Source organism: Zingiber officinale, chromosome 7B (assembly GCF_018446385.1).
Source record: "Zingiber officinale cultivar Zhangliang chromosome 7B, Zo_v1.1, whole genome shotgun sequence".
Lineage (NCBI taxonomy): Eukaryota > Viridiplantae > Streptophyta > Magnoliopsida > Zingiberales > Zingiberaceae > Zingiber > Zingiber officinale.
The window spans coordinates 36,130,764-36,152,921 of record NC_055999.1 but is presented as its reverse complement, the minus strand read 5'-3'; positions in this window follow the sequence as shown (position 1 = coordinate 36,152,921).

Genomic DNA, 22,158 nt, shown 5'->3' with positions numbered 1-22,158 from the left:
TTTAAATTCATTTTTCATTAAGGCTGTAAATTCTTTTAAAAATTTAGAATTAGTTGACCCAAATACTATATTATATATATATATTTGGACTATGAATATGTCTGAATCAAGAATTTTTATAAACAATGTTGGGTCAATCTAACCTTCTTTAAAACCTTTTGAACTTAGAAAACTGGATAGTCATTCATGCCAAGCTCTAGGAGCTTGTTTTAACTCGTATAATGCCCTTTTTAGTTTGTAGATATGATTTAGATGTTTTAATTCTTCAAAACCGGGTGGTTGACTTACGCAGACTTCTTCTTTAATTAGCCCATTTAAAAATACAGATTTTACATACATTTGATATAGTTTGAATCCTTTATGTGTGACATAGGTTAACAACATTCTAATGGATTCTAGTCTAGCTACTAGGGCATAAGTTCCATTGTAATCTAGTCCTTCGACTTGACTAAACCCTTTAGCTACTAAACATGCTTTATTTCTAGTAATTTCACCTTTGTCGTCTAATTTATTTCGAAAAACTAATTTTGTATCTATTATCGATTTATTTTTAGGTTAAGTTACTAATTCCCAAACCTTATTTATTTCAAATTCAGCTAACTCTTCTTGCATTGCAATCACCCAATCAGGCTCAGACAATGCTTCATCTATACTTTAGGTTCAATTTTGGAGATTAAGGCTATCTGACTTAGATTTCTGAATATTGATTGAGTTTGAACTCTTGATTCAGGGTCACCTATGATTTGTTATATTTGATGATTTGTATTTATTCGTAGTGTTCTAGAATTTGGTTCTATTTCTTGACTATTTTGACTTTCTTCTTGTTGTTGAATTAATGTATCTTCATTTTTTTGAGTTGTATTATTTTTGTGTAATTTAGTTATTTTTCCAATATTATGTTAATCTTGATTTTGGTGAAAGTTTTCATCAAATGTGATGTTAGTTGATTTTTCAATTTTTTTATTATTTTGTTATATACCCTATAAGCTCTACTATTTGATGAGTAACCCAAAAATATACCCTGTTGAGTTTTTGATGTAAATTTTCCAAGATAGTCCTCAATATTTAAAATGTGTACTTTACACTCAAATGCCCTTAAGTATTTTATACTTGGTTTCTTATTAAAATATATTTCATAAGGTGCTTTAATTTTATTTTTGTTAATTATAACCCTATTTTGAACAAAACATACTATATTAATGGCTTCAGCCCAAAAGTATTTAGGTAAATTATATTCATTTAACATTGTCCTAGTTGCTTCTTGTAAAGTTCTATTTTTTCTTTTTACTATTCCATTTTTTTGGGGGTGTTTTAGGACATAAAAAATCATGGTGGTATTTATTTTAAGACAAAAATTTGTAAAATTATAATTTTTAAATTCCCCACCATTATCATTTTTAATTTTCTTAATTTTTAGGTCCTTTTCATTTTCTATTTGGCTATAAAAATTATTAAATATTTTAAAGGTTTCAATTTTATGGTTTAAAAAGTTTACCTAAGTATACTTGAAATAGTCATCGATTATAATAAGGCAATATAGACTTTCATTTACTGATTTAACACCATTAGAATCAAATAGGTCTAGGTGCAATAGTTCAAGTATTGTATTAGTTCATCCTTGGTCAGTTGATTTGTGTGTTGACTTGATTTGTTTTCCTTATTGGCATGCATTGCAAATTTTGTTTTCTATGACTCCTAGTTTAGGTAATCCTTTTACTAATTCAAGTTTATTTATTTTTAGTATGTTTCTTATATGTATGTGTGCTAATCTTCTATATCATAACCATGTTTCTTCTTGTTGTGTCAAATGACATTTAAATGAAGTTCTAGGTAAATTTATTGAATAAATATTACTTTGTCTAAATCCTTTTAAGGTTATGTTTGAATATTTAGAGTGATTTAATAAACATATAGATGATAAAAACTTAACTACAAAACTAACATCACATAGTTGACTAATGCTAAGCAAGTTAAAGTTAAAACTTTCAACAAGTAAAAATTTTCTAATTAATAAATTTAATTCTAACTAAATATCACCTATTCCAATTTGTCATGCCCGAGAGGAGTTCTTGCCCGACAAATAGACAGTATCTGCCCCTTATGACAATATTTGAAATCTGGATACATAGCCACACGACTGCACAAGTACAATAATTATAGTTCACATGACAGGAAATGTACATAACCACGTAGAGTAATAAGTAGCTCACACGACTAAAACAAAAACACAATGAAAGACATAAGGAAAAACCCATAAACAAAAAATGACACAGACTACTAGCCGGCTAGGCTTTATACAATAACCATCAGAAATGACAAAAGTAGTCATAAGGCTAAACACCAAGTCTACGTCAAAACTATTACAATGCCAAGTACATAAAATCCAAAGAAATGCAAGAAAGCAAAAGCAAAGTAAAGACCGTCCTCAGATATGACGTGGGACTAGCAGATAGGTTACTCAAAGCAACTTCACAACATCTACATGTTACCTAAAAAATATAAAATATACATAGGGATGGTGAGTCCGGATGACTCAATGGATAATAGACAAGATAGTGCATGATCAATATAAAATATGGAGATCAAAGCCTACAATCTTAGTAGGAAAATAAGAACATGATCACATATGACATAATAAATGTACATAATCATAACTGACATAGTGAATGCACATATCTAATCTAGATCTAACACACACGATATAGTGATCAGTAAACTCACTAGGAATCAATAACAGATCTGCTCGTAACACTTGAGAAATATAACTGACAGCATATACATGTATGATAAATGAACATGTATGAAGCATAACAACCATATGCAACAATCATAGCTCAATCAAATGTAACAATCACAAGCAAATGTAGATAGTATCTCTGAAAAATGTATCACGCATCATATGCATATGCACATGTATGCATCACTCCTAGACTCCACTTCAAGCTACCACTACATCAATGTGGTTAAGTGGGCAAGACTGTCACAACTACTCATGTCTCCAAGCTACCATTACATCAATGTGGTTGAGATGGGCAGGATGCATAGTAACTAACTAGCTACATAACAAGGAGAGTCACTGTCCGTACGACTCCACCTACCACTACTCAGAATGGTTGAGCAGGCATAACAAGAACAAGCTGAACCTAACTCCAAGCTACCACTCCCCCTTAGTGGTTGAATGAGCAGCAAAATGATTGACGACTTATCATGCCCCAAGGGTATACTTGTCCGCCAAATCGGATGATACCCCTAGTGACAATATGCGAAATAATCGATATTACACCATTTCAAGTCAATACAACACCGATGCAACATAAAATCGACTAGATACAAACATTAGTGCGTGTATGTATGCATGTACATGTGAACACTCAAAAAAATCCACAACAAAAAGAAATCATAACTATAAGCAACGAAAACAATAAAACGAAACAACTCAACATAAATCCAACTTGAGCGGGACTGGAAGCTAGGACCTCTGAGCGACAACACCTCCTCTATTTGCTAACATGAAAGTCAAATAAAAAGCAAGGGGTAGTGAGTATAACAACTCAGTGGGTAGAAGGAAATAGCACATGAATAATATACTGTCAGGAGATCAAAAGATGCAGTCTCAAATAAAATACTTACTAATCGATGTATGTGTCTCAACAAAATCAGCATATAACAAAAAGTATAATCAATAATGTAACACTTTACTAACCCACTCAACCAAGAATAACCAACAAATCAGGAGTACCTATAGTACATCCAAACCTGCACAAACAAATACATGATCGACATATAGCAAGTATATAACAAACACTGACTATAGGAGAACACTCTACCATGGATGGTCCTGTGGGAAGTCAGGGCAAATGACTAGTCACTATCTGTGGGAGAATGCTCTACCACAGATGGTCCCATGGGTAGACAGGGTCAATAACTAGTCACTGTTTTGGGAGAACGCTCTACTACGGATGGTTTTGTGAGTAAACTGGGTATATACCAATGGTCACTAACGACTTTATCTCAACCACGCATGGGAGATAAGATATACTAATGGTCGCTGACAACTCTCTTAATCACGAATGGGAGACTATTGTCGACAGAATATACTAACAGTCACTGACGACTCTCTCAACCACAAAAGAGAGACAATGGTCGACAGGATAATCTAATGGTTGCTGACGACTCTCTCAACAATGAAGGGGAGACAATGGTCGACAGGATAATCTAATGGTCACTGACGACTCTCTCAACCATGAATGGGATACAATGTTCGACAGGATATAGCAACCAAGGGTCTAGTAGGATCATCGAAATACTATACCATGGTGAAATTCTACTAATGTATAGGCATGAGCCTATATAACAAGTAAGGGTCTACTAGGATACTCAATATCCTACACTACAACATGAAATAATAAACGAAGATTTAGCAAGATGCTTGATATCCTATACTATAGTATGATCATCCTAACAATAAACATAGAGTCAAATCATCTACTAAGGGGTCTATCAGAATATCCAATGTCCTACACTACGATTTGGTAATATCATGCATATCTATAAACACAATTAGGAATATTAAACGTAACTACATAGCTATCAATAGTAGATCAACATATAAGGATAAACAATAAGGTATCAAACTCAGGAGTGATATAGGACAGACTTAAAATAAGTGAGTAACTGCAACCTCATCAAACATGACAATTACCAATCATGCACTATAATAAAAGCTCGCAAAAGACAAGCAGAATCTACCCACCTCGATATAGCGTGTCTAAATCGTCTTCAAGTCCATGAAATCGCTTTGAGCTCAAATCCTACAAATATAGGATATAGGGAATCTAAGAGTCTATTAATCAATAATCAAACCCTATTGATTAACTAATCAACTCTTTAATTTATTATTTATCCCTTGATTAATTAATAAATCACTAATTAATTAATACTTCAATTAATCCAATGATCAGTAAAACTAATTTATCTATAATCACATCATATGTTAATCCATTAATCCACCTATCATTTGATTCACATTAATATATCCCTTATCAAATGATTCGTTAATCAACTTAACCTAATTAATATTAATCAATCTATTAATGTAAAGTACTGAAAATGGGTGAATAACTATAAGGAAATTTTCCAAAATTTTTAGAAATTTTTTGGGAATTTTTCGGAGCTCGTATGACGAGTTTATGGAGATAAATATTGGGCCCCGGGAAAGCCTGTTTAGGCTATCCCATTTAAACGAGGAAACGTTTGATTTTTCTTCTTCTTTTCTTTTCTTTTATTCCCTTTCTTTCTCCACCTCCTTTCCTCGCATGCCCGTTTCCTCACCCGACCCGTGCCCTACGGTGCCGACGCTACCCAACCGACGCGCCGACGCCGCCAACGCTCGGGACTCCTCTCCTCCCCGAGCGTACAAAACCCTTCTCCTCAGCCCGAGCAGTGGCGATCTTGATTCCTCTCCTTTCCCTAATTATTTTTCTCCTCTACTCGACCCTCTCTCTCGCGGACAACTCGAAGACGACGGAACAGAGTTTTGACCTCCGGCGAGCTTCCTCTGCCGGCATCAACACCCTAAGCTCAAATCCGACAGGTGCTTTTCTGCTCTGGGTCATAGACACGACATCGCATCTCCTCTAGCTGACTGCCAACACCACTGGGCCGAGTCTTTGCCATCCGATCGCCGGCGTGAAGAGGCAATTAGGGCTCCGAAGGTAAGGCATCATGTTTGGTTGATTGTTAAGGATTTTTTTTGAGACGATTCTTGATCCTTATTCACTGGACTCTCTCTGAACCGTGCTCTAGGTTCATCGCCGATTTGGATCTACTGTGCCGTGCCCTAGCTTTGGGCTTCGCCTCCTCTTCACAGTAGTGGTGTTCAGGGAAGGTGACAATAAGGTGATTAGGTTGTTTGTTTGATCAGTGATCTTCATGCTTGACCTCCTGTTAGATTCGATTGTTATCGTGAGGTGATTTCCAGCAACTTGCTTTGTTTTAGCATCAACAGCGGCTGAATTGAGGTAAGGTGTAGGAATTTTGGTGCATGTTATAGATGATTGTTTGATAGGTTAGCAAGGAATGTTAATTTAGGTTTATGTTTTGAATTAGGTATGATTGGATAATAGTTAGGGTTAATGGAGCTAACCCTAATTAACTCATGAGTAGGGTTTAATTAGGGATTAAATAATGGATTTAAACTATGCTCGGATTAGACTCATTTAGAAAGCTAACCGAGGTTAATGAATGAATTAGGGTTTCTGGTAAATAAGGATTTTTGGTTTAGCTATTTTGTTTACAATAAAACTTAGCTAAACCGTACGATTTATTACAGGATTCGGATTCGGGATGAGCACTTTGATATAGAGGTTGATTAGCTCGATCTACATTGGAGGTGGGTACCTTGACCTATCTATTTTGATATGTCTTGTTGATATGTTTAGTAGATTTTAACAAGTAGTACTAAATATATTTATATCTGCATCGGCATGTCACTATTTATTTTTCGAGCATGTTTTGTTTGTTACTTATTTAGCATTTATGTCCTGTTTACTACTTATGTTATAGAGGTAGTGGCATGCCATACTTTATGATATATCGGACTGGTTAGATACCATACCTGACCTGTGTTCCTAGATCATATTATTTGATCCACGTATTTGGTACATGTTTTTATGGAGGTAGATAGGATCATAATATTTCTATGCTTAGTGTCATGCATTATTACGCATGATTGCGTGCTGAGCGATTGTCAGCTCCATTATTGTTGAGCACATCCCTAGTTACATGGATCTGCACACACAACCACTCATGGGTTAGTGGTTTTCATTCAGGCAGGGTGTGTTGCAGCAGGTTGCTCTATTTGGCTCTGTTTGTCCGCTCATGGGTAGTGTGATGCAGCGTGGTAGTCGGCAGGGATCCCTCCTCTGGATTGTTTCAGGGAGATGAGAGTGTTAGAGTGTATACTAAAAGCCTAGCTTTTGTAAACATTTATTTTTGAAATAAAAGAATCACATTGGTCAAATGTCTATATTTATTTGTTGAATATAGTTGTTCAATTAATTTATAAAGTAGATAATATGGTGTGTGGTGACACACGCAGAAGATCATATTATCAACTCTTTATAAATTATAAATAGTTGCTCACGACTAAGATGGAAAGGAACAAACCATTAGTATAGTCGTAGTGTAATTAGGTATTAGTTTATCTTGACTAATAAATTACACTAGTACACTCTAAGTGTATTTAGTAGGACTATTTTAGGTAAGTTCTTTTTATACTTACTTAATAAAAGAACTAGACCTTAGTTATTATGAAAGTGTGTACTCTTAATCCTAATATAATAACAAGCATATATATTTAGTATCTATTTCTTTAACTAATCAAAGGGTGAGATTTAGCTTGATAAATCAATAGGTCCGATAAGTTGGGAAATGATATTACTTATAGTGTGTGTTGTTGATTATAGAAAGAAATTGTGTCCTAGTAATCTAGGTTGAGAATGTCCCCAAGAGGAGCTCATAGGGATTGCCATGTTAAACCCTGCAGGTGGACTTAGTCCGACATGACAATGAAGTTGAGTGGTACTACTCTTGGAGCTAGATATTAATTAAGTGAGTTGTCAGTAACTTACTTAATTAGTGGACATTTATTATCTTAAACACAGGGAGACTAACACACTCATGATAAGAAGGAGCCCATAAATATAATTTGGGATCGGTGCGTTAGTGCATCAATAACTCTCTAGTGGAATGAGTTATTGTTGATGAACTTGAATTATGTGTTCGGGGCGAACACAAGATACTCAAGCTCATCGGAAGACCAAAACCAATTTCTCCTCTAGGTCCTTGTCATAGCCTCATTAGTGCCTTATAAACCACTCATTAAAAGCCCTTCTTGGTATCCAAGAAAGGAGGTCGGCCCATTGCTTGGTGACCAAGCAATGGCCGGCCACCATCTCCTTAAGAGGGCCGACCCTCTTGCTTGGTGACCAAGCAAGTAGGGGCCGACCAAAATAGATTCAAATAGGAGGGGTGTTTTGAGTTTTTAAAATCTTCTCTTTGTAGAAAACTATAAGTTTTAAAAGAGAGATTTTAATTTAAAAAAAAACTTTTCTTATTTGAATTAGGCCACATGGTTTAATAGAGAGTTTTAAAAGTTTTAAAACTTTCCTTTTTTAACCATCCTCATGGTTTTAGAAAAAAAAGGAAGAGAAGTTTTAAAAATTAAAATTTTCTATTCATGTTAAAAAAGAAAATTTTTGAAGAGAAGTTTTAAATTTTAAAACATGGTTTTAATTTTTAAAACTTTCCTTTTTAACATCCACTTTAGGAAAGAGAGTTTGTAAAATTTTATAAGAGAATTTCTTCTTGTAAAATTTTATAAAAAAAATATATTTCCTTCCTCTTTAAGGGGGCCGGGGACCCTTGCTTGGTGCCCAAGCAAGGGGGCCGGCCAAATAAAAATAAAAATAAAATCATCATCTAATGATTTGGTGATTGAATCAATCAAGAGGAGAGAAAAGGAAAAATAAAAAGGGAAAAGGAAAAACAAGAGGAAGATTTTAATTTTTGTAAAAATTCTTCCCTTATTTGCCTTCGGCAAGTAATATAAAAGAAGGGGTGAGGAGGCCTCATGAGATACAACTCTTATTCTCTTGCTTGGTGGTTCTCTTGGTGTAGCCGACCCTCTCTCTTCTCCCTTTCCCTTTGTTCTCTTTTCTTTTGTGGTGGTGGTGGCCAAAAATTAGAAGAAGGAGAAGAAGGCTTTGGGTGGTGTTCATCTTGGAGGATCGTCGCCCACACGACGTCCAAGGCGAGCGAGGAATACGGCAGAAGATCTTGAGGTCATTAGCTTGCAAAGAAAATGTATAATTAGCAATTATTTTCCGCATTATGCTAGTTATTTTCCTTTGTATGAATTCCAAACACAAAAGGCATTAGATCTAGTTTTTCGAATTAATAATTCGTAATTGTGTTTTTCTTTATTTTTTGAATTTGTGATTCGATTGTTATTTTTGGTTAAACCTAGAGTTATATAAGGAAATTAAATATTAGCTTTTCTTAAAAGGCTTTGTCTAGGCGGTGGTGGATGCTCCCATACCCAAAAAGGCCATGTGCCTCGCCATGCAGTCCTGGAAGCCAATTTTGGAAATTAATATTTAATTGAATTTATAACATATATGGATTTGGATCAATAGTATTAAGTTCCGCTTGCGATCCAAGTCTAAACCATTAAGAACAGATAAGTTAAATTTAGAATCAATGATTTTAAGTTCCGTCTGCGATTCCTAATTTAACTTCTAAAGAACACAATAGGTTATTTAAGGAAAGGTTCAATACTTGTATAAAATTTTTGTATAGTGGAACCGGTACGATTTTCCTAGGACTAACCAACAATTGGTATCAGAGCTAGGGTTTGCCTCTGTGTGTTTTGGTTTTCAAATTAATTATGCACATGTCATACATAATTTAGGTAGGATAATAGTAGGATGTGCTAACTTTGTGGTTGTAGGCTCCAACTATTATGACATTTAGATATTGTGTGTGATTGGACCCTTGGACATGTCAAGGGCATTATTTTGTGTGCATGATTATATGTATCAAATACAGCAGGAGCTGTATTATTTTTAGAATTTTATTTTTGATCTAGATTACATGTACATTCCTTCATGGAATATAGGATTGATATATGTAAAATTTTATTTTTGTCGCGGATCGGATACTTACGAGGCGTGGTACTTTTGGAGCACCAGAAGCGCAGCGGAATAAGAAGCAAGATGGATGCGACGACTAGACCCGATGGCGGTGACTAAAGATGGCAGCAGCTAGGGTTGGAGCACATGGAGGACAGTGATGGAAAAAGGCCATAATAGTTGGAAAATAAATTTCCATATTTATTGCTTTTATTTACTGTGATATGTGTGTATGCATGTGATGTATGCTAGGATAGTTTAAAATTCCTCACTTTAAATAACTAAGTGGGAGAGGGATTTATTTTAATAAATTCCACGGTCTCCATTACTGGTTTGTAAGTGATGCAAACAAACTTGCGCATTGGCTCTGAGTGCCTTCCTCCATATCGGATGAGTTTGTTTGTGGATCACTAGATCAAACTTCCATTTAGGATGACTATAGGAAATTAATTAAGAGTGTGTGATCTTCCCCATAAGAAGGGGCACAATCTTATTAATGAACTTAGTGTCAAGTAATGGTATACACTTAGGCATGTCTAATAGTATCCTCCCCATCGGAGTCACTGCTATTATTTGTGTGACCGAAGGAAACCAACTATTAATTTTATTTGTCAAAAAGTTAGGTTGATGAGAATAAAATTAATGGGTAAAACCTCCTCTTAAAAATGTTTGATTTTGTATACGTCCACACTATTGTGGCATACAAAATTCACGGTGTTTTGAGGTGTTGGTTAATTTAAAATAGTATTATTTGAGGAATCAATATTATTCTAAATTTAGAGTCCTGACCAAAGTTATTTGTGTGATTCTTAGGATGATTTTTAACCCACTGACCATTATACTGAAAGAGAACAAACTTACTGGTCTCAACTATATAGATTGGAAAAGAAACCTGGATATTATCTTAACTGCTGAAAGTTATAAGTTCATACTGACAGAAGTATGCCCAGATACACCTAATGGTGACTCTACCCCAGAGGAGATTGAGTATCATAAGAAATGGGTAAAAGCAGATGAGATGGTGCGGTGTTATATTTTGGCTTCAATGTCAAATGTATTGCAACATCAGCATCAAGATTTACCAACTGCTTATGATATAATGAACAATCTCAAAGAACTCTTTGGGCACCAGAGTCGGATTGCTAGGCAAGAGGTAATGAGAAAGTTAATGACAACCACCATGTTTGAGGGGACACCCTTAAGAGATCATATCCTCAAAATAATGACTTATCTGAATGAAATACAAGTCCTTGGAGGAGAAATCGATGGGGAAACCCAGGTCGATATAATTCTCCAAACGCTACCCAGAAGTTTTAAGCAGTTCCGCCTGAACTATAACATGAACAAAAGAGAGTATACGTTGGCGGAACTTCTGACAGAACTACAGGCAGCAGAAGGAATATTTCATCACAGTTCTCAGATTCACTATGCCAAAAATGGTTCTACTTCTAAGTTGAAAGGCAAGAAGAAGAAGAAACAGGTCTTTTCAGCAAAGAAGGTGAATAAACCTCAGGGTATAGGACAAAAAGCTGGAATGAAGAAGCTGAAGGACAAGTGCTTCATTTGCAAGTAGCCAGGACATTGGAAGGCGGACTGTCCTCGTAGGAATCAGAGCCAATCATTTCCTCGTAGGAATCAGAGCCAATCATTTGATGATTGTATTATGGACTTTTTGTACCATATTCTCATATATAAAGGAATTTGTTTTTGGTTATTATGCTTACTTGTATTGGTGCCAAATAAACTAAGTATAATAGCGTCCTTGAGTAGAGGGTTCTTACCTATATCAATCGGTTAGTTGAACCGATAGTAAGATGATATAGGGAACACTACTCTTAATCATTCCTAGTCGAGTATTAACATTCAGGGACAATGTTAATGCAATAAGACTAGCATGTAGGTCAACTCGATGACTTGATCTCACAAGTCATGGATATAGAGATATCAAGTTGACACATGGGTATGCATTGGAGAATGTATATTGAATGACTCGCTATGAGAAAGTATCATGGATCGTTATATGAGTGTCATATACTTTCTCATGTGACTATTAGTATGACTACTAGTCCTTAGACCTGAAATCACCATAGATCCCTACATAAGGAGTTATATACTTTGGTTTCGTCAAACGTCACCCATAACTGGGTGGACTATAAAGGCGATTACTGGGTATGTAATGAATTATGCAGAGGGATGTGAGTGATGTAGATGGGATCTATCCCTCCTATATGACGGGAGCGACATCGATATTCTTGATAGAGTGAGACCACGAAGTGCATGGCCATGCCCAAATGAGTCAATATGAGATATTGAACTCATTTGATTGAGTGAGTCTACTTGGAGTTCAAGATTTAGATTGATTAGAGGATGACACAGTCTATACCTCATATTGATCAATCTAGATGTCTAGGATAGAAGGACACTTGTCATATTTTGTGAGGAGTCACAATTAGTAGTCACAAGGTGATGTTGAATCTCAACATTCTTGTAACTTGGGTAGTAATGATGTGTTGCTAGATACCGCTCATTACTTATGCTCCTAAATGGATTTAGGGGCATTGCCAATGTTACAAGAACCTATAGGGTCACACACTAAGGACAATTAGATGGAGATTAGGTTCATATGATGAACCAAGAGGATTAGGTTCATGTATTGAACCAAATTGGATTAAGAGTAATCCAAGTTAGGCTAATTGAGTTGGACTCGAGTTGATTCATGTGTTCAATGAGTCTAATTTAGATTATGACTTATTGAATCAATTTAATTAAATGAATTAGATTCATTATATTAAATTGGCTTGAATCAAATGGTTGGATTTGATCAACCGTGAGAGAGATTTGGTCAAGTTTGACTTGACTTGAGAGGAAGAGGAAGAGGAAGAGTCAAGTTTGACTTGACTATTTGCCACCTCATTTGTGAGTTGGCATTAGGAGGACTAATGATGATGTGCCACATCATCATAGTTGGCACATGTGTGTGCCACCTCATGGAGGTTACAAATTCCCTCTTTAATGGCCACATTAAAGAGAATGGAGGTTACAACTCCAAGAGGTGGCCGACCACTTTTGTTAGTGAATGAAATTCATTTTTCATTCAAGGCATTTTATTCCATCATCTTCTTCCTCAATCTCTCAACCTTTCTCCCTCTCCTCTCTTGGCCGAACCTTACCAAGGTGCTAGCACACCTTTGTGTTAGGTTTCTCCACCTATTTGTTCGTGTGGATACTTCTAGAGGGTTGTACACTTGACAACCTCGAGATCCGGCATCACTTGGAAGAGAGGGATACGCGAAGGGCTTCGCACCAAGGGTAAAGATCTTCTCCTAATGTAGATCTAGATGTAAGAAACTCGTACTCGTAATTTTTTTTTATTTTACTTCGCACGGATCCGGTGGCATGGGGGTTTCGGGGTTTCCGCGACGCGAAAAAATGATTTTCGCGGCCCGAAAAACCCAACAGTGGTATCAGAGCCACGTGCGAAGTCTTGTACAAGTTTAATTTGTATTTTTTTTTAATAAAATATCAGTTCTGTAACTTTCTGTAATTTTATTGTTTTTATGATTTTTATGGGTATTTTTCTCGTAGAAGCGAAGCACAAGTGTTTCAACACTTGTAGGCTTCGACTACCGAGAAGATTTTTCCGAAACGACAAGGTTTCGCCCCAAAACTTTTTGGGACAGCGGGCTAAGGCGCTGTAGGATTGCTAAGGAACACTCGCGATGGTTAGATCATGTGTAGGGGCGCTGCCCCTGGCCCCGCAAGGGGATTTGTTCCGCGATTGCGCCCGAAAACCCGCTAAACGGAACTGCCGGGAATTTTACTCATAAAAATTGTAAAAATTATAGTAAAAATTACAGAAAATTATAGAAAACACATAATTTAGAATTATGTATCATTTTTTGATAGTCATAGCCCAAAAAGACTCAATTTGATTGGAAATGTGTTGTAATTCATAATACGGCCTGCGTGCTGTCATGTGATGTGCGTATTGTATATTTGATTCGCGACCTGCACGTCGTGCCTCTCTCTATTTTTATATTCTTATTGTAAATTAGTTTAGACTCGATGTAACTCGAGTTTCAAAATTGTAATGTACAAAATTGGAGCGGTGGAAGGTCCACTCGAGACGGAGTTACGAGGAGGGCGTGAGCAACACAAGGTGGTCAAAGGGTGGAGCTTGAGAAGCTGTTGACCTTAGGTTGACCATCCGATCTTCTCATTGTCTTGAGAAGATCGTAGTATGGCCATGACTAATCACAAATAATTTAATTAATTGCTTGTGTGTATGTGATGCATAATTAGTAATTAATTAGTGCCTAACGATTAGATTAGATCTAAATCGTGTACAAGATGCACCCTCTCGATTAGATTAGATCTCAATCATGTCAACTCAAATGCCTACCGTGTCGTAATACCTATCACTACCTCGATCACATGTGTTGTTGAATCTACCAAAGCAGAGCAACACATATTATCTTGGTAGGGTACGGAGGGACAATCTTGGTCCCGCCTATCAACGCATGGGTGAGTAGAGACTCAATTTGATTGAGTACAACTAGTTAAATCAAGTTTAACTATAGGCATTCTTCCAACTGTTGGAAAGATAGGACATAAATCACATTTATATTAATTCTTAGGCGTATTAGCCAAAACTAACTCAAGTTTTAATATAACTGCGGATAATGATCCTATAAACAAGAGTTGCATAGAGATGTAATTGGTAAATCGTTATCTACCGATCATACTAAATCTTGGGCATATTAGCCAAAGCTAACTCAGGGTTAGTATGATGTGGATCTTGTTCCACTTGAATTATAGAATTTAGTGGGAGCATCATTTAGTTAAAGGCCTAATTAAATGATAAAAAGAATATGATATTTACTTTCTGCTTTTATTTTTGTTGTAGAGAACTCTTTCTCTCTGCGTTTTGTCCTTGAGAAGGACAAGCTCAACGGAGCGAATTTCCTGGACTGGTACAGGAACTTGAGAATAGTTCTCAATCAGGAACGTAAACTGTACGTTCTGGAGCAGCCCATTCCGGAGGCTCCTCTTGCCAATGCCACGCAAGCTGACAAAGATGCTTATAAGAAGCATCAAGATGACTCATTAGATGTGTCCTTTTTAATGCTCGCGACCATGAACTCTGAGCTTCAGAAGCAACACGAGTTGATGGGCACTTATGATATGGTTGAACATCTTCGTCAACTATATCAAGGCTAAGCGAGGCACAAGAGATTTGAGATCTCAAGGGCACTATTTCAGTGCAAGATGTCAGATGGGGCTCCCGTAGGCCCATATGTACTCAAAATGATTGGGTACATAGAAACCTACAGAGGTTGGGATTCTCGCTTGGCCAAGAGCTGGCCACTGACTTGATCTTGCAATCCTTGCCGGATAGCTATAGTCAATTCGTTCTAAACTACAACATGAACGAAATTGACAAGCCACTGCCCGAGCTGCTTAGCATGTTGAGAACTGCTGAGCTCAACCTTAAGAAGGTTAAGCCCAACTCTGTTCTGATGGTTCAGAAACAAAAGGGCAAAGGCAAGCCCAAAGGCAGGGGAAAGTCCCAAGCCAAGGGCAAAGGCAAGGCACTGAAGCCTAAAGGAGGGGTCGCCAAGGATGCTACCTGCTTCCACTACGGTCAGACTGGGCATTGGAAGAGGAACTACAAGGTGTACCTGGAAGATCTTAAGAAGAAGCGAAGTGAGACTTCCACTTCAGGTATATATGTTATAGAAGTCAATCTATCTATTTCTTCATCATGGGTATTAGATACCGGATGCGCTTCTCACATTTGTACTAATGTGCAGGCACTGAGAAATAGCAGGGCATTGGCAAAGGGCGAGGTGGACCTACGCGTAGGCAATGGAGCACGGGTTGCTGCTGTTGCTGTAGGGACTTATTTTCTATCTCTGCCCTCTGGGCTTGTACTAGAGTTGGATGATTATTGTTATGTGCCTGATTTAACTAAGAACATAATTTCAGTTTCTTGTTTGGACAAGAAAGGTTTCTCTTTTATAATTAAGGACAAATGTTGTTCTGTTTATTTAAAAGATATGTTCTATTGTAGTGCACCTCTGATGAACGGACTCTACATTCTAGACCTTGAAAGCCCTATCTATAACATAAATACCAAGAGGTTCAAGTCAAATGACATGAACCAGACCTATCTCTGGCACTGTCACTTAGGTTATATAAATGACAAGCGCTTATCCCAGCTCCATAAGGATGGTTTGCTGGACTCATTTGATTTTGAATCTTATGAGACGTGCGAGTCATGCCTACTAGGCAAGATGACCAAGACTCCCTTTAGTGGGCACAGTGAAAGAGCGACTGATTTGTTAGGACTTATACATAGTGATGTATGTGGCCCTTTCAATGTCGCTGCTATAGGTGGTTATAGGTACTTCATCACATTTATTGATGACTTTAGTAGATATGGTTATGTGTACTTGATGACACATAAGTCAGAATCCTTTGAAAAGTTCAAAGAATTCAAGAATGAAGTACAGAACCAGCTTGGCAAGAATATTAAGATACTTCGATCAGATCGAGGTGGAGAATACCTTAGCCATGAGTTTCGTGACTATCTAGCTGAGTGTGGGATTCTATCCCAACTCACTCCTCCTGGAACACCACAGTGGAATGGTGTATCCGAAAGGAGGAATCGTACCCTATTAGATATGGTACAATCTATGATGAGTCACACAGATCTTCCGACATTCCTTTGGGGCTATGCTCTAGATACGACAGCTTTTATACTCAACCGAGTTCCATCCAAGGCTATGATAAAGACACCATATAGGATATGGACCGGGAGAGATGCCCAGGTGTCTTTTATGAGGATTTGGGGTTGTGAGGCTTACATTAGACGTCAAGTCTCAGACAAATTAGGACCAAAATCTGACAAGTGCTACTTTATTGGATATCCCAAGGAAACTAAGGGATATTACTTCTACATTCCCAGTCAGCACAAGGTAGTTGTGGCAAAGACTGGGGTCTTTCTAGAAAGGGACTTTGTTTCTAGAAAGACTAGTGGGTGTACGTTCGATTTTGAAGAAGTTCAAGATGCGCACCATAGCACTGAAGCCTTGATGGAAGTTGAACTGGAATCACAAAGTGTTGTGGATGATGTTGTTCCACAAAGAGTTGAGGAACAACAACCAGTTCAAGTAGACATACCTCTTCGCAGGTCTGATAGGGTACGTCGTCAGCCTGAGAGATACTCATTTCTCTTGTCTGACCATGATGACGTTGTGCTCATAGAGGATGAGCCTACCACCTATCAGGAAGCTGTGATGAGACCAGATTCCGAGAAATGGCTAGAGGCCATGAGATTCGAAATGGAATCCATGTACCCCAACCAAGTATGGACTTTGGTTGATCCACCTGAAGGGGTAAAACCCATTGGGTGTAAGTGGGTCTTTAAGAGAAAGACTGACATGGATGAACTTATCTATAAGGGTCGCTTGGTAGCTAAAGGTTTCAAGCAAATTCATGGTATTGACTATGATGAAACCTTTTCTCCAGTAGCGATGTTTAAATCCATTAAGATCATGCTTGCTATTGCAGCATACCATGACTATGAGATATGGCAGATGGATGTCAAAACCGCGTTTCTGAATGGAAACCTGCTCGAGGATGTGTACATGACACAACCTGAGGGTTTTGTAGATCCACAACATACTAGCAGAGTATGCAAGCTGCATAGGTCCATTTATGGACTAAAGAAAGCTTCTCGGAGCTGGAATCTTCGATTCGATGATGCAATCAAACAGTTTGGTTTCATCAAGAATGAAGATGAGCCTTGTGTCTACAAGAAGGTTGTAGGGGACATAGTTGTCTTCCTCATATTGTATGTGGATGACATACTGCTCATTGGGAAAGACATCCCTTTGCTACAGTCTGTCAAGACTTGGCTAGGGACATGTTTCTCAATGAAGGACTTAGGTGAGGCATCCCGCATTCTAGGGATACTGTAACATCCCAAATTTTACTATTTGGAGTCCTAAAATACCTTATTAAAATATAGAAATGTTTTAGAAAAATTCTAGAGATTTTTAGAATATTTTTATGCAATTTTTGGAGGTCATTTGATATTTTTACCAAAAGAAAGAAGTTTTGACAAAAAATGTCCAAGCCGAGGCTCGAACCGGCAACTCCTGACCCGATTAAAACCCGACTAACCAACTGGGCTAACAGTTGTTACTTGATCAAGTAAAGGAAGAATTTTATTTAAGTAATAGAAGTTAATAGCAAGAAATAATAGGAAGAAAATAGGTTGCAGCCGGGATTCAAACCCACGAGCTGGGCCTTAAGCAGAACGCAGCCCACCAACAGACCAGCCGAACTTTTCTTAACTAAACCTATATCGAAATATATTTAAGTAGTACTAGTTAACAGAAACCTTAGAGTATTAAAAGGAAGAACTTAGGGATTAATACGAAACCTAAATTCTTCTGTCACCCTTTCTCCTCTTCTCTCGCGCGGCGTTCCTGTGCCCGGGCGGAAACAAAGCCGAGCCTAGGGCTTTATCTCCGGCAGCTGGCGAGGACCTTTCCCATGAGATCTTCACGTTCTCAAGACCCCTTCAGCGAGGAGAAGGTGTAGACTCAAGGGATCGCCGAGATTTGGAGCTCACCCGAACCCTAGAAGCACTAGAAGGTTCCTCCTTCGGCTGTGAGTCAAGGAAACGAAGGTAAGTTGCTTACTCACCTGCGGTAAGAGTAGTTTTGGGGTTGTGTTCTCATTTTTTTCTGAAGCATGAAGTAGAGAACAGAGGACTGAGGTTGTTGCCTTGTACATCAAAGAAAGATAAGGCTTGTGTTGTTTATTTAGCTTGTGATTGTTTGCTTCGGTTTTGTGAATTGAAATTCGGAATTTGGAGCTTTTGTATTTGTGCTGGCTGTCAGGAATTCAATTCCGAATTTGTTAGATTGAATTCCACTAGTTATATTATGTATAAAGGCTAGACACGTATGAGGAGCATACGGTGGTTTTTGCTAGCCTTAGCCTTAGTTTTAGTTTCTTTTATAGTATGGAATTCAATATTCTGTAGTTTAGTTTGTTCATGTGTTGAATTATTGAGCAAGAATAGGCCCTTTCGAAGCTACTGTGCAGGTTAGATTTGGGTCAAGAAAGGAGATTAGATCTGGGTCAAGAAAGGAATACTGATAGATTTTTTTTAGCTTGCTATGAAAACAGAAGGAGTTAGTTTTTCTTCTAAAATATGTAGATTTGTCTGTTAAGTTTCAGTAGCTGTTCAGCTGGTTTTGGTTTCGATTGTGCTATGCATTTGATGTGAACAAGTTTTACATAGGCTTTATTTTGATATGAATTTATTGCTTCTGGTATACATAGCTTTAAGTCCATCATGTTCCTAAACATAAGTTATCTTAAGCTCTAACTATTTATACTCAAGTTTAGTTCCAAGTTCATGTTGTTATTTGCATTTTGTTGAAGCATGCCTCTAGCTGGTTTCTCTTAGAAGATAGGGAACTCTTTTATGCTCACTTTCAATTGAAGGATTTGTAAATTCCATATTTTTAAAAGGATAGTTTCATCACTGTTTTGAAGGGGTTTTTCAATTGGACATTGCACTACATTTGTTTCCATGCTTCTAAGTTGTTTTCCTAAGGGAGATGGAGGGTCATTTGATGCTCAATGTGGATTATAGAACTTGCGAATTTCAGATTTATAGGAGTAGTTTAAATTCAGTTTTTAGAAGTTATACAATTGGATGTGGCACTATATTTTTGTTCCATGCTTCTAAATTGGTTGTATAGCCTTGCAAATTTGGATTTGCATGTCATGAGTTTTATGCCTTAGTTTGGGTGCATGTGTTATAAACAGATAGTTTAGTTTTAGTTCTTAAAGTATGCAAATTTTTATGTTTTACAGTTTTAGTTTTGTTTAGCATTGCAGTTCTCGATTAAAACATGCAATTTAATATAGTGCAGATATTTTTATAAGTATTGTTTGAAGATTTTGATAAGTGTTGCATGCAGAACTCCAAATCTTAGAACAGATTTTTATTAAGCTTATATGCAGATTTTTGTTAAACATTTTAGTTTTAAAAGAAGCATTCTTTTGTTAGAAGTATTAATAAGTATAAGAAAGATAAAGAAAAGAAAGAAAAAGGCCAAGGCCTTAAGTAGATCCCAAAGTCAAGACTTTAGGGATTTTGGCACACAATGTGCTTATTAAAATGCCGAGGCATTATATATTAGAAGTATTTAAAAGATAACAAGTATTTTACTTTTATCAGTGGCACTGTACTGGACTCTCAGTTGTCCTTGGGTTGGGCTCCCATAGTCGTCCCTAGGTTTAGATAACCTAGTATGCAGGACTCTCAGTAGTCCTTGGGCTGGGCTCCCATAGTCGGTCCCTAGGTTTAGATAACCTAGTATGCAGGACTCTCAGTAGTCCTTGGGCTGAGCTCCTATAGTCGGTCCCTAGGTTTAGATAACCTAGTAACCCTACTAGATTCGGGACCAGCTATCTCGGGTCTAGTTAGGGATGCGCGCATAACAAGTACAGTTGTCGGGCCCAAGAAGAAGTTGATTATTATTTTGAAGTATTATAAGTATAAGTTTTTGAACAAAAGAAATAAGTTTCACATAAGTATAAAAGTATAAAAGAATAAGCTTAGAACAAATGAATTAAGTTTCACTTTGTTTCAAAATCAGCAAGTTTAGTTCCCTTTTATGCTAGCATGTTATTTAGATTAGCTTACTGTTCCTTGCTATTAGAAGAGCATGAGTAGCTTTACATGTTTAACACTTCAGTATGTTTGTTTATTCACTAGTAGATGAGCATGAGTAGATTTCCTTTTGAGCATTCAATTTTAGATTTCTGTATACATGCATATTCGTGTTTTTGTGAGTTAGATAGCGCTTACTAAGCAAATTTTGCTTATAGACTGTACTTCCTCTTACTGCAGATACAGGAAAGGAAAAAATATAGAAAGGAAGATGACAAGGAGGTGGTCGAAGGATGTATGATGCCAGGACTATGGAAGCCTTGGGACTAAGAAAGAAGTTTTCTTTTAGTTTCTTTTTTCCTTTGCTATGTTAGAAGTATTTGAGATAGTACATGATATTTTGATGTGATTAGGACATAGTAGATGAATTGTGATATGGTGTGATGAGTTGTGGTATTGTTTTCTTTATTTTGGATTTATTATACTGTGTGGTTGATTGATATGTGTTCCAGCCGCTTGTGGCTGTGTATATATAGCATGTATTGTTGAATATGGTCACCGGTACAGGGGAGACTCTGTCGAAATTTTTCGGTAGGGTTTCCATGTGATTTTTAATCATACCGGTTAAGTAGAGTTAGTAGTTAAGTAACGGTCATCCTTCGAGAGTAGTAGTAGTAAGAAGGGTGATTGTTACAGATACAGATCTATAGAGATAAATCTAAGAGATTGCTTGGCCTAAGTCAGAGTACATATATTGACAAGGTACTCCTACGGTTTGCCATGCAGAACTCCAAGAAGGGATTTCTGCCGATGTCACATGGCATGAGTCTTTCGAAGACTCAAGGTCCCTCTTCTAGAGAGGAGAGAGACTGCATGGATAAGATCCCTTATGCCTCAGCCATAGGATCTATCATGTACGCCATGCTATGTACTCGTCCTGATGTCTCGTATGCTTTGAGCATGACGAGCAGATACCAGTCTGATTCAGGTGAAAGTCACTGGATAGCGGTCAAGAATATTCTTAAGTACTTAAGAAGGACTAAAGAATATTTCTTGATATATGGAGGCAATGACGAGCTAGCTGTAAAGGGTTACAGTGATGCTAGCTTCCAGACCGACCAGGACGATTATCGATCATAGTCAGGGTTTGTGTTTTGCATAAATGGTGGTGCTGTGAGCTGGAAGAGTTCGAAGCAGGACACAGTAGCTGATTCTATGACAGAGGCCGAGTACATTGCTGCATCAGAGGCAGCAAAGGAGGTAGTTTGGATCCGTAAGTTCATCACTGAACTTGGGGTGGTTCCTAGTATCGCTGACCCTATTGAGCTCTATTGTGACAACAATGGAGCTATAGCACAAGCTAAGGAACCTCGCTCACACCAGTGGACCAAACATATACTACGACGCTTCCATCTCATTCGAGAGATTATCGAGAGAGGAGATGTGAAGATTTGCAGAGTACCTACAGAGGTTAACATCGCAGATCCCTTGACTAAGGATTTGGCACAGAGAAAGCATGATGGTCACACTAGGTCATTGGGGCTTAGAGCCTACACTGATTGGCACTGGTGCTAGTGGGAGATTGTTAGTTAGAGCCCTAGAGCCAATCATTTGATGATTCTATTATGGACTTGTTGTATCATATTCTTATATATAAAGGTATTTGTTTTTGGTTATTATACTTACTTGTATTGGTGCCAAATAAACTAAGTATAATAGCGTCCTTGAGTAGAGGGTTCTTACCTATATCAATCGGTTAGT